Consider the following 13,498-nt stretch of genomic DNA (forward strand, 5'->3'; position numbering starts at 1 on the left):
TACTGTAGGTATATCTTGTAAATATAGAGAGAGCCAGCGTGGTGTAGTGGTTAGAGTGCTGGACTAGGACTGGGGAGACCCGAGTTCAAATCCCCATTCAGCCAAGAAACTAGCTGGGTGACTCTGGGCCAGTCACTTCTCTTTCAGCCTAACCTACTTCACAGGGTTGTTGTGAAAGAGAAACTCAAGTATGTAGTACGCCGCTCTGGGCTCCTTGGAGGAAGAGCAGGATATAAATGTTATAATAATAATAATTAATTAATTAATGAGCATTGAATAACATATAACACCCTCTCTAGATGGGAACATTAGGTAAAGTAGGAGTTACCTAAATCTGCAACAACAACAAACACTTAGAGCTATAGCGTCCTAAACTACAACAGTCAAATGACACTCTTCGTCCCCTCCATTTTAATCACATCCAATTTCCCTTGCCTTCATTCTTTCTCAGTTTTTAAACACCAGTTCCAGATTCTCTTGACTAGGAAGCAGATTCTTCGCCTCACCTCTTCCCCCTGGTGGCCACTTAACTGGCCAACTGATTGGCATGGTGTGGGCAGCGAGTGAGTGAGCTCTTCTTCAATCAAAGAAAAACCTGTGCCGGGGGTGCTGGAAAAAGACCCAGACCCCGCTATAATTGAGTGGATGGGTTCAAAGCATCCGGGCCCTTCAGATCCACCCCTCCCTATTTTCTTCATTATCTTCCTCACTCCAAAGTGCCTCCAGGAAAGAGGCAAATATAGGCCCTCTCTCCCCTAGCTGCACCCCTGCCCAGACCTTTAACACCCTGAGGCATTCAGTCAAAATGTCCCCCACTAGTGTGGCTTGGCATCAAATAATGCCAAAATATTTCAATTAAGACTACCAGTGCCATATTTTAGGTGGATGCTGTATGCATATGGAAGTTTGCAAATCCAGGGGGAGACTTCTTTCATACCTGTAAGGGGCGCTTTCCAAAATGGCCAGCCAATGTTATTGTGTAAGTCCTCTAACAGGATTTATTTATTTATTTGCTTATTTTACATATTTTTATACTGCCCACAACTTACGTCTCTGGGCGGTTTACAACAAGATAAAAACATTAAAACATTAGTTAAAAACAAAAACAAGAAATTTAAAACACATTTTAAATTTTTTAAAAACAATATTCTAAAACAACATTAAAAATAATCAAAACAATATCAGTTAAAAGCCTGGGTGAACAGATGCGTCTTTAAAGACTTTTTAAAAGGTGTCAGAGATGGGGAGGCTTTCATTTCATTAGGGAGTGCAAAGCCTTGGGGCAGCAACGGAGAAGGCCCGTCCCCGAGTAGCCACCAGACAAGCCGGTGGCAAATGCAGATCGACCTCTCCTGATGATCTCAATGGGTGGTGGGGTTCATAATGAAGAAGACACTCTCTTAAATACCCAGGGCCCAAGCTGTTTAGGGCTTTATAGGTTATAACCAGCACCTTGTATTTTGCCCAGAAACATATCGACAGCCAGTGTAGATCCTTCAATACAGGAGTTATATGGTCTCTCCGAGATGACCCAGAGACCCGCCTGGCTGCTGCATTCTGGACCAACTGTAGTTTCCGGACAACGTACAAGGGCAGCCCCACACAGAGCGCATTACAGTAATCCAGTCTGGAGGTTACCAGCAGATGTACCACTGTTTTGAGGTCATCTTTCTCAAGAAACGAGCACAGCTCGCATATCGGCCGAAGTTGATAGAAGGCACCTCTGGCCACTACCTCAACCTGGGACACCAGTGAGAGACTTGGATCCAGAAGCACCCCCAGACTGCATACCTGTTCCTTCTGGGGAAGTGTGACCCCATCCAGAACAGGCAGATCAAAACTGTCTCCTGAGTTTCGACCCCACACAATGAATACCTCCATCTTATCTGGATTCAGTCTCAGTTTGTTATCCCTCATCCAGTCCTTTACCAACTCCAGGCAGGCATTTAGGGAGGTTATGCCCTCTCCCGATGATGCTGACATGGAGAAATAGATTTGGGTGTCATCAGCATACTTATAGCACCCTGCACCAAATCTCCTGATTATCTCTCCCAGCGGTTTCATATAGATGTTAAACTACATCGGAGACAATACAGAGCCCTGAGGGACACCATACAAAAGTTCAGATTTTGAAGAACAACAGTCTCCAAGGGACACCATCTGGAACCTGCCCGAGAGGTAGGAGCGAAACCACTGCAGAGCAGTGCCTCTCACCCCCAACCCCTCAGACGCTCCAGAAGGATACTATGGTCAATAGTATCGAAGGCCTCTGAGAGGTCCAAAAGGACCAACAGAGTCACACTTCCTCTGTCAATTCCCTGTTGGAGATCATCCATCAGGCCGACCAAGGCAGTCTCCACCCCATAACCAGCCCGGAAGTAAGTTTGAAATGGGTCTAGATAATCAGTTTCCTCCAAGACTGTCTGTAGCTGTGAGGCCACCACCCTCTCAGTCACCTTGCCCAGCCACGGAAGGTTGGAGACACGCCTGTAGTTACTCAGCTCTGAGGGATCCAAGTTAGGCTTCTTCAGAAGCGGTCTAATAATTGCCTCCTTGAGACTAGGAGGCATCCTACCTTCCCTCAGAGACGCTTTAGAACCTAAATGCTGTTAATGTACCTCTCTTCAACCTCCTCATGCCACCAATAATGCCCAAGGTTTTTTCTTCCAAATTTGACCTAATGCATAGGATCTTTAATGCCATTTTATGCCAACAAGATTTCAAAAACCATGTTGCCTGCTATAAGCATTAAGTCTCTTTCTTTAAACCCCACCCCTACACACGCAAACACCATCAAACAATATCAGTCAGTAAACTAAAAACCTGTTTCAGATGAGAGTTAAAATGCTTTAAATTCTCACTCGTTTTGGAAATTACAAGTTAAGGTGCCCATCTTAACTTCCATGCCATATATACTGTAAGGACCTTGTATAGTCTCATATTATGCTGTTTTAGAAATTAGGCTTTATGACCTACACCTTGTCTTGGCCTTCAGGCAAGACATTGGGCTGAGTAGGGATGTGTTTAGGCAGAAATTCAACAGGTATAGCTTCTCTGATGAATTTCTGCCGGATGCATCTCTACAAGGCACAGTGTCTATATAGTAAATGTCCAGTCAGAAATTCAACAAGTCCCCAATCTAGTCACAATCACTTCCTACAGATACATCTAATGGATTTCTGTCTGATGCATTATTACAAGGCACAGTTTTTCCTCAAAATGCTATGTCCGACAGTATATTTTCAGGCAGAAATTCAAGACATGCAGCAGTTCCTCTAGGAAACCTTTCTCCACATCTCTCCACTCCCTTCAGACTGGTGGCTGTTCAAGGGCTTCCTTGGCCCTCAGTCTAAACCTGGAGTTTTTAATCTGGGGTCCATGGACTCCTTGGGGATCCATGAGGTATATCCAGGTGGTCCATGGAAATTTAAATATATAATTAAAGGTAGCTCAGAAACCCAGCACAGGAGCGGGAGAAGTCCATCTGCTTCCCACCCAATACTGCCTGGGGTGTGAGACCAGGTGGGTCTTGGGGGCTCCTTCTGCTGCTGCCTGCCTACTCCTGCTTCCCCTGTCGGGCCGCTGCCTGTAGGTAACATCTGTGGGGAGTGAGTGCAGGACTAGGACCAGCCCCTGAGTGGCTCAGCTGTTCCTCGGGTCATCTGCTCAGTCTTGGGCTTTATAGGAGGCTGCTTGTGGCGGCAGGCCCGCCACCAGTGGGGTCGCCACCAAAGGGGCAACACCAAAGGGGGTCACCCCTTTGAAGAAGCCACTTCGGGGGAGAACGAGGGCGAGGGCTAGAGGGCTTCTGTTTAATTAGTTTTAGATGTTTGGGAATTGGGTTGAAGTTGCTGCAATGTGTTTGGGTTCATCTGGAGATGGGAAAACAGGGGGCACCTTCGTTGACTATGGGGCAGCTATTCCGGTTGTGGTGGGTAATAGAAGAAGAAATGTTGGCAGGTCATTAGGTTGCTCCAGGGGAAGGGTAGTCAGAAATTTATTAGCTGTCTCTCCTTCCGGCTGTCCTGCCAGCTCTTTGACCTCAGGGAGCACTGCCAACAACCCACATAGCCTTACCTTGCTCCTCTGCAATGCCAGGTCTGTCCCAAATAAACCTGAGCTCATCCATGATTTGATCATGGATGAAGGGGCCAACCTAGTATGTATTACCGAGACTTGGTTGGGGGAGGCTAGTGGTCCAGTCTGGTCCCAGCTTCTCCCTCCAGGATATTCTGTAGAGGAGCAGGTGAGGGGACATGGGCGGGGAGGTGGAGGGGCTGTGGTCTATAAGGATAACATCTCCATCACCAGGGTCCCTGTTAGGGTATCGGACCATATTGAATGTGTGTACTTAAGTTTGGGGACCAGGCATAAACTGGGACTTCTGTTGGTGTACCGATCACCCCGCTGCCCAACGGAACCCCTTACTGAGCTCATGGACTTGGTCGCGGAACTTGCATTGGAGTCTCCCAGACTTTTGGTGCTGGGGGACTTCAATGTTCATTTTGGGACCAATTTGTCCGGGGCAGCTCAGGAATTCACAGTGGCCATGACAACTATGGGCCTATCCCAAGTGTTCTCTGGACCGACGCATATTGCAGGTCACACACTTGATTTGGACTTCTACTCTGACCAGGGTGGTGTTCCGTGGGTGGGGACTACTTTGATCTCCCCATTGTCATGGACGGACCACCATCTGGTTAAGGTGGGACTTACAGCCACTTCCTACCTCTGCAGGGGCGAGGGGCCCATTAGAATGCTCCGCCCGAAGAGGTTATTGGATCCAGTAAGATTCCAAGAAGCCTTGAAGGGATTAAATGTTGGCTTTGCTGGTGATCCTGTTGATGCCCTGGTTGAGAACTAGAACAACTCGCTCACCAGGGCAGTAGACACGATTGCCCCCAAGCGTCCCCTCCGACCTGCTTCAAAACTGGCCCCTTGGTATACAGAAGATCTACGGGGGCTGAAGCGGCAAGGTAGGCAACTGGAGCGCAAGTGGAGAAAGACTTGACTCAAATCCAACAGACTACGACATAGAGCATAGTTCAAGATCTATGCTCAGGCAATACGTACTGCAAAGAAGTGTTTCTTTTCTGCCCATATTGCCTGTGCGAGTTCACGCCCAGCTGAGTTGTTCAGGGTTGTGAGGGGACTGGCATCCTCCCCCACTCCCTTGAACCAGAATTTGGAGTCATCAGTTACCCGTTGTGATGTGTTTAAAGAGTTTTTCACAGAAAAAATCTCTCGGATTCGTGCCGATCTAGATGGAGACTCCACAGTTAATTTGATACCTGAACTGGAGGTGTCCAGCAACTCCTCTTATGTGATTCGACTGGATCGGTTTCAGTTTGTGACTCCTGAGGATGTGGACAAGCTGCTTGGGGCGGTGAGGCCTGCCACTTGTTCTCTTGATCCTTGTCCAACATGGCTTGTTCGATCTAGCAGGGAGGCTGTTGTAGACAGCCTGGTAGAAATAATAAATGCTTCTCTGAGGGAGGTCAGGATGCCTCCTTGTCTTAAGGAGGCAATCATTAGACCTCTTCTAAAGAAGCCTGCATTAGATTCCTCAGAGTTGAGCAATTATAGGCCTGTTTCCAACCTCCCATGGCTGGGCAAGGTAATTGAGGGTGGTGGCCTCTCAGCTCCAGGCGGTCTTGGAGGAAACTGATTATCTAGACCCATTTCAAACTGGTTTTCGAGCGGGTTACGGGGTGGAGACTGCCTTGGTCGGCCTGATGGATGATCTCCAATTGGCAATTAACAGAGGAAGTGTGACTCTGTTGGTCCTTTTGGATCTCTCGGCAGCTTTCAATACTATTGACCATAGTATCCTTCCGGAACGTCTGAGAGTGTTGGGGGTGGGAGACACTGTTTTACAGTGAATCCGCTCCTATCTCTCGGACAGATTCCAGATGGTGTTGTTTGGAGACTGTTGCTCTTCAAGATCTGAGCTTAAGTATGGCGTCCCTCAAGGCTCCGTACTTTCTCCAATGCTTTTTAATATCTACATGAAACCGCTGGGAGAGATCATCAGGGGATTTGGAGCTGGGTGTTACCAGTATGCTGATGACACCAGGATCTACTTCTCCATGTCAACTTCTTCAGGAGCTGGCATATCCTCTCTAAATGCCTGCCTGGAAGCAGTAATGGGCTGGATAAGGAAGAATAAACTGACGCTGAATCTGGATAAGACAGAGGTACTTATTGTTCGGGGTCAGAACCCCAGAGACGATTTTGATCTACCTGTTCTAGATGGGGTCACACTTCCCCAAAAGGAACAGGTTCGCGGTCTGGGAGTACTTCTGGATTCACACCTCTCCCTGGTTTCTCAGGTTGAGGCAGTGGCCAGGGGTGCTTTCTATTAGCTTCAGCTGATATGCCAGCTGCGCCCATTTCTTGAGATCAATGATCTCAAAACTGTGGTACATCTGTTGGTAACCTCCAGACTTGACTCTTGTAATGTGCTCTACGTGGGGCTGCCTTTGTATGTAGTCCGGAAACTTCAGTTGGTTCAGAATGCGGCAGCCAGGTTGGTCTCTGGGTCATCTTGGAGAGACCATGTTACTCCTTTACTGATGGAGTTACACGGGCTGCCAATAGGTTTCTGGACAAAATACAAAGTGCTAGTTATAACTTACAAAGCCCTAAACGGCTTAGGCCCTGGGTATCTAAGAGAGCGTCTTCTTCATTACAAGCCCCACCGCCCATTGAGGTCATCTGAGGAGATCCGTCTCCAGTTACCACCAACTTGTCTCGTGGCTACACAGAGACAGGCCTTCTCGGTCGCTGCCCCGAGATTGTGGAATGTGCTCCCTGCTGAGATACGATCCTCCCCATCTCTGGCAATTTTCAAAAAACACCTGAAAACCCATCTCTTCACCCAAGCTCACTCAGCATCCTAAATTTTTGGGGTTTTAAAATCTGGTTTATTTTAAAATTTAAAACCTGATTTCGGGGTTTTTAATTACTGTAATGGTTTAATTGTTGTTTTAAAATGTTTTTAAATTATTAGTTGTTATATTGTTTTTAATTTGTTTTAGCTCTTTATTGTTTTAGTGGTTTGTTTTAACTGTAAACTGCCCTGAGCCATTTTGGATGGGCGGTATATAAATCAAATCAAATCAAATCAAATCAATAAAATAATCCCCCCAAAGAGCATGCATATAGAGAGAGGTGGGTGAAGGGGATGAATATGTATATGAATTATGTTCTCTTCTTTATTTGGCTGAACTCTGAATAGATTTGCTGCTGCCCTTGTTGCGCAAAGCTTTATTCTGTCCTTCCATTTTTAATAGAGATGCCGCCTCAATTTTATTTTGTTTTGTTTTTTATATATATGAACCACCCTGAGCCATTCTGGGATGGGCAGTATATAAATGAAATAAACAATAAAAATAATAAATTTGCTTTGTTCTTGAACATTATCGAAATTTGTCATCATTGTATAAAGTGTCATTAAGTTCCACATAACCGGCAAAATAAGTGGTAGTGGCAATGCAGTCTTTTCTGTTTCCAAACATGCTGTTAGTGTTATATTAACACTTTTCAGTTTTTTAAAAAAGTTCCCCTTAAATGCTTGGGAGGAATCCAAACTTTGATCCAACTTTCTGTAATTCCTTCAGCCAAATATGGAAGAAAAAAACCTGTTGAGGTTATTGATAGCCACTTTAGGAGGCTAAGGAGAGGGACTTATTATTTGGTAGCGCTGTGCAGATGTGTCAGTCTGACAGGCATGTTGGAACTGATATAACCTCTGTTGGGAATTAGCAGAATGAATTGCACAGCAACAGGAGAGATCCCTGACAGTCGGAACTCTGACCAATATCCATTCCCTCTGGTCACTGTAGATTGATTGATTGATTAAGTGCCGTCAAGTCAGTGTTGACTCTTAGCGACCACATAGGTAGATTCTCTCCAGGATGATGTGTCTTCAACTTGACCTTTAAGGTCTCTCAGTGGTGCATTCATTGCTGTTGTTATCGGGTCCATCCACCTTGCTGCTGGTCATCCTCTTCGTCTCCTCCCTTCAACTTTTCCAGGCATTATGGACCTCGAGAGAGCTGGGTGTTCACGTAATGTGTCTGAAGTATGATAGTTTCAGTCTGGTCATTTGTGCCTCCAGTGAACATTCTGGTCTGATTTGTTCTATGATCCCTTTGTTTTTTTTCCTGGCTGTCCATGGTATTCTCAAAAGTCTTCTCCAGCACCAAAGGTCAAAAGCATCAATGCTTTTTCTATCTTGCTTCTTCAAAGTCCAGCTTTCGCATCCATAGAGGGAAAACCATTGTCTGAACGATTATAATCTTTGTAGGTAGAGATACATCACAGCATCTAAATATCCTTTCCAAGGCCTTCATTGCAACCCTACCAAGTGCTAGTTTGAGGTATATATCTTGACTTCTGGATCCTTTACTGTTGATGGAAGATCCTAAAAGGCAGAAGTTATCCACCACTTCGATGTCTTCATGATAGATTCTGAGGCTGGTTGCTGTACCTGTTTTCATCAGTTTAGTCTTCTTTACATTTAATTGTAGTCCCATTTTTTTCACTGTGCTCCTTGTCTTTCATTACTAGAGCTTGCAGAGCATCCGCATTCTCAGCTATCAGAGTGGTGTCATCAGCGTAGTGCAGTTTATTTATGTTTCTTCCTCCAACTTTAAAACCATGCTCATCTTCTTCCAATCCAGCTTCTCTCAGTATATGTTCAGCATATAAGTTGAATAAATGAGGAGGAAGTATACAGCTTCGTCTTACTCTTCTGCTAGTCTGGAACCAGTCTGTTTCACCATGTTCCTTCTGGACTGTGGCTTCCTGTCCTGTGTATAGGTTTCTCATGAAAACAATAAGATATTCTGGGTCGCCCATTTTCCTAAGGATATTCCACAACTTGACATAGCTGACACAACTGAAGGCTTTTTTGTAGTCAATAAAGCACATATTGACTTCTTTTTGTTATTCTTTGGCTTTCTTAATTATCCAGTGTGCATCAGCAATGACGTCTCTTGTTCCTTGGCCTTTTCTGAAACCAGCATTTCCCTTTCCACATAGGGCTCTAATCCGCATTGGATGATCCCGAGTAAGGATGTGCACGAACCAGTCCAGAGCCATTATAGAGGCCTCCAAACCAGTTTGAGCTTGGGCCGGTCCGGCAGCCCAGCAGTGGGGTGTGTGTCTCCCTTTAAGGGTGTGGGGGGTTGCACTTACCTGTCCCGCCGCTTTCCCCCCGCGGTGCTCTGTTTTAGCGAAATGTTTTCGGGGCGGCAGTGTTCCTCCCTGCCGCCCCTGCCCCCGTTATTGTCGGGAAATACCAGAAGTAACGAGTGTGTGTGCATGTGCCTACCGTGCACATCACTCACTGCGTGTGCACGCTGCGTGCGTGACATGTGCACACAGAGAGTGATGCGTGCGTGCATGGCAGTGGACACACACACACTCGCTACTTTTGGTATTTCCGGAAAATAACAGGGGAAGGGGCGGCAGGGAGGAATCTGCCCCCAAACCTTTTTGCTAAAACAGAGCACCGGTGGGGGGAAAGCGGCGAGAGCACCAGCGGGGGTGGGGGGAGCGGCGGGAAGGGTAAGTGCAACCCACCCGCCCTTAAAGGGAGACACCCACCAGCACCGGACCGCGCCTCTGCGCTTCCATGCACATTCCTAATCCCAAGCATTATTTTGCTAGCATGTGAAAAGAAGGATATTGTGTGATGGTTTGTGCAATCTGTTAAGTCTCTTTTCTCTGGTATGGGTATGTAGACTGACCTCTTCCAATCTGTTGGCCACTGTGTCATTCTCTAGATTTGGTGGCATAGTTTGATTAGATCCTTGACTGATTCTGCTTCTGTTGCTTGCCATATTTCTGTAGCTATTGCATCAATTCCTGTAGCCTTCTGTCTTGCTTATGACCGGAGTGCTGATCTAACTTCATCTTCCCATACTAGAGGTTCTTACTAGTAGGGAATATCTTCTAGGGTATATTGGACGTTGACATCCCTGTTGTACAGATTTTCAGTATACTCCTTCCATCTCTGTTTGATCTTCTCAGAATCAGTTACTATCAGTCTTTTGGCATCCCTTAACACACCAATTCAAGGTTAGAACCTCCTTCTGAGTTCAGAGATCTTTTGGAAAACTTTCCTTGTTTTCTCTGTGTCTATTTCCATCCTCAAGGTCTTTACAGATGCCATCCTTGTCTCTTCTAACCGCTTTCTGAAATTCCCTATTAAGTTCCTTCCTGAGGTCTTTATCTTTCTTGACTTTGGCTTCTCTCCTCTGCTTTGCAATTTCCACCGTCTGTTGTGACATCCATTTTGCTTTCTTCTGTTTCTTGGTCTTTAGCAGTCTCTTTTTGCATTCATCCTTAACAACTTCTTTGATTTCATCCCACAGTTCCTCTGGTTCCCTATCAATGAGGTTCAGAATTTCAAAGCGGTTCCTGATGTTCTCCTTGAAAATGGTGGGTACATTCTTAAGATCATATCGTGGAAGCTGGATAGCTTTGTTTTTCCGCTTTAGCTTGACTTGGAACTTACACATGAGCAGTTCGTGATCTATTCCACAATCAGCCCCCGGCTATGTCTTTGCTGTTATAACTTAACTCTTACACCTCCTTGCACCAATAATGTAACCAGTTTGATTTCTGTGCATTCCATTTGGTGATGCCCATGTGTATAAGTGCCACTTTGGTTGTTTGAAGAATGTGTAAGCAATGAAGAGATCATTGGCTTGGCAGAAACTAATAAGTCGTTCTCCTGCTTAGTTTCTGTTTCCTAGGCCATATAGTTCGACAGTGTTTTTCTCCTTACCATTTCCAACTTTGGCATTCCAGTCTCCAACCACCAGCATCACATCTTGCTTGCATGTTCTGTCACTTTCAGACTGAACTTGAGCATACAATTCATCAACTTCCTCTTCTTCTGCATTAGTCGTTTGGGCATAGACTTGAAGAACTGTCATATTAAAGGGTTGTCAATGAAATCTAATTGATATTAGTCGGTCACTGACCACATTGTACCCAAGTACTGTCATTGCTATATCCTTCCTGACTATGAAAGCAACACCGTTCCTTCTTTGGTTTCCGTGTCCTGAGTAGTAAACGGTATGATTTTCTGACTAAAAGTGTCGCATTCCAGTCCATTTTAATTCACTGATGCCCAAGAGTCAATCTGTAGTCGATTCATTTCATCTTTCACTGTGTCGAGCTTTGCCATATTCATGCTTCTTACGTTCCATGTTCCCATTGTAATTCTATCTTTGCAGCTTCAGATTTTCTCTTCCTGCACGGCACATCAGCTGCTCAGACGTCAAACGCTTTATTCTAACCATGTCATACACACCATTGGTACTCTGAGAGATCCTCGGCTCTTCCTCAGTAGCATGTTGAGTACCATCTGACCTGAGGGGCCCAACATCCAGCACTACATTGACAATCATTCTATTTTGTCTATCCATGTAGTTTTCTTGGTAAAATACAGGAGTGGTTTACCATTGCCTTTTCCTGAACAATATGAAATGATGCCTTAGTTGTTGTCAGTGAAGTGATCGTCCGCCTCCAGCACCTTCTTATATTGCTGCTGCCCAATATAGGTGCCTGCTTGCTTTAGCTGGGAAGGTCGGATAACCTTTGGGTGATCCTACTGGGAGTATACCTCCTGGCGTAATTCCCTCATCCCTCCCAGGAACACCCCACCTGCCACGATGAGGCAACATAGCAGGACTTGGGGTGGGTGGGGTCATTGCAGAACTCTCACAGAATTCCAACATGCTTGGTGGACTTTCCCTTCCCGGCACCAGCCGCTGCCTTAGCCAGCAAAAATGCTTACCTTTCACTTCAGCTTGAGATTGAAAGGGAGTCGAATCCTTTCCCTTGAACCTCAAGCTGTGCTGAAGCTAGCAATTTTGCTCCTGAAGCAGGGGGAGTACACTCACAGATGGCCCCCCTCCCCCATAGGGGGTTGCCTCGCTCCCCAGTTTCCAGCATGCATCGCCTCAAAACCACCCCTACAGCTAAGTCAGACTTTGACTGGGCTGGGTGGGGAAGGGGAGTGTTGAAGTACAGCATCCTGGAAGGGGGATGGGCAGCAAGGCAACTCTCCAAAAAGGACCCACGGAGTCAGAAGGTCCCTGTAGGAAGTGGCCTTGCTCCCTGGTTTCCAGCATGCTGCCCCATTGGAAAACTTCTATCTGACTTGGCAGCAGGACTGGTTTTTAGGGAGTGCATGATGGAAATTGGTGGATGGAAAATCAGTCAGCTGCCCCATGGAGGATCCCCGCCCCCACCCTGTCAGTCCTTTCAGAGCACTGCCCCACTCCCCTGATTTCCAGCATGCAAGATCTCAAATCAACCCCCACTGGGGTTCCCCAGAAAAAAATTATCTGTGACTCAGAGGGTGAGTAGCATCTTGCTGATGTGTTTAGAAAAACCAAAGCTACTCTATTTTACTTAGAAAACCTCATCTTAACTTAAAGTAACCCCAGCCCAGCTCAGGGACATCAGGCAGCTGAACAGGAACATCAGGCACATGATTAATGTCATTATCTCTCTGTAGTAAAACTGTATCTATGAAACTTGCTAATGATGTGTTTGAGTAAACCAAAGTAACTCCATTTTACATAGAATACCAAAGCATCTCCAAGTTTGCTTAGAAAATCTAAATCTAACTTAAAGTAACCTCAGGCCAGCTCAAGGACACGGCCTCACATGATTATCTCTCTCCACTAAATTGTATCTAAAGAAACTTGGTTCTCACCGTTCTTTGCTGAGAAGTTAATAAAACAGGATGTAACCAAATAAGGAGTGATCACCAGATGAACAATGAATCATTCACATGCGTACTAGATACTTAGTCCACCATTTTACTGCCACGTATACTATGTCAGCATCATTCAGATTGTCTGTATAAATGTAAGATGCACCTATAACCAATTTGTATTCAATGTGGAGCGTGAGCCCCATTGTCTACCTGCTTCTGCAGAGCATTAAACCAAGCCTCTAATTGATTCCCACTGTGTCTGTTTGATTGGCTTAAGGCGGACCCAGGGACGAACTGAATTCACATCACTAAGACAGCTAAACTGTAAGCAAACAGGATTTAACCAAATAAGGAGTAATCACCAGATGAACAATGAATTATTTGCATGTGTACTAGATACTTAGACCACCATTTTATTGCCACGTATACTGTGTCTAGGGTGTCAGCATCATTTAGATTGTAATGTAAGATGCACCTGTAACCAAACTGTAATCGGGTTGAGAGTGTGAGCCTATTGATTACCAATTGCTGACTGCAGAGCAATAAACCTCAATTAATAATTCCCAATCCTTGTGTCTGACTGATTGGCTAAGCGGACCCAGGAATGAGCCCATCCACATCACTGCAAATCAGGGAATGGGGAAGTGAAACAAACCTCCCCACCCCCCACAGGACCCTCTGACCCTGTGGGTTCCTTGGAGTGGTTTGTCCTGCTCCCTTCATCCCCCAGTTTCTAACATGCAGTCTCTC

The sequence above is a fragment of the Hemicordylus capensis genome, chromosome 1 (genome assembly GCF_027244095.1).
Source record: "Hemicordylus capensis ecotype Gifberg chromosome 1, rHemCap1.1.pri, whole genome shotgun sequence".
NCBI classification, from domain to species: domain Eukaryota; kingdom Metazoa; phylum Chordata; class Lepidosauria; order Squamata; family Cordylidae; genus Hemicordylus; species Hemicordylus capensis.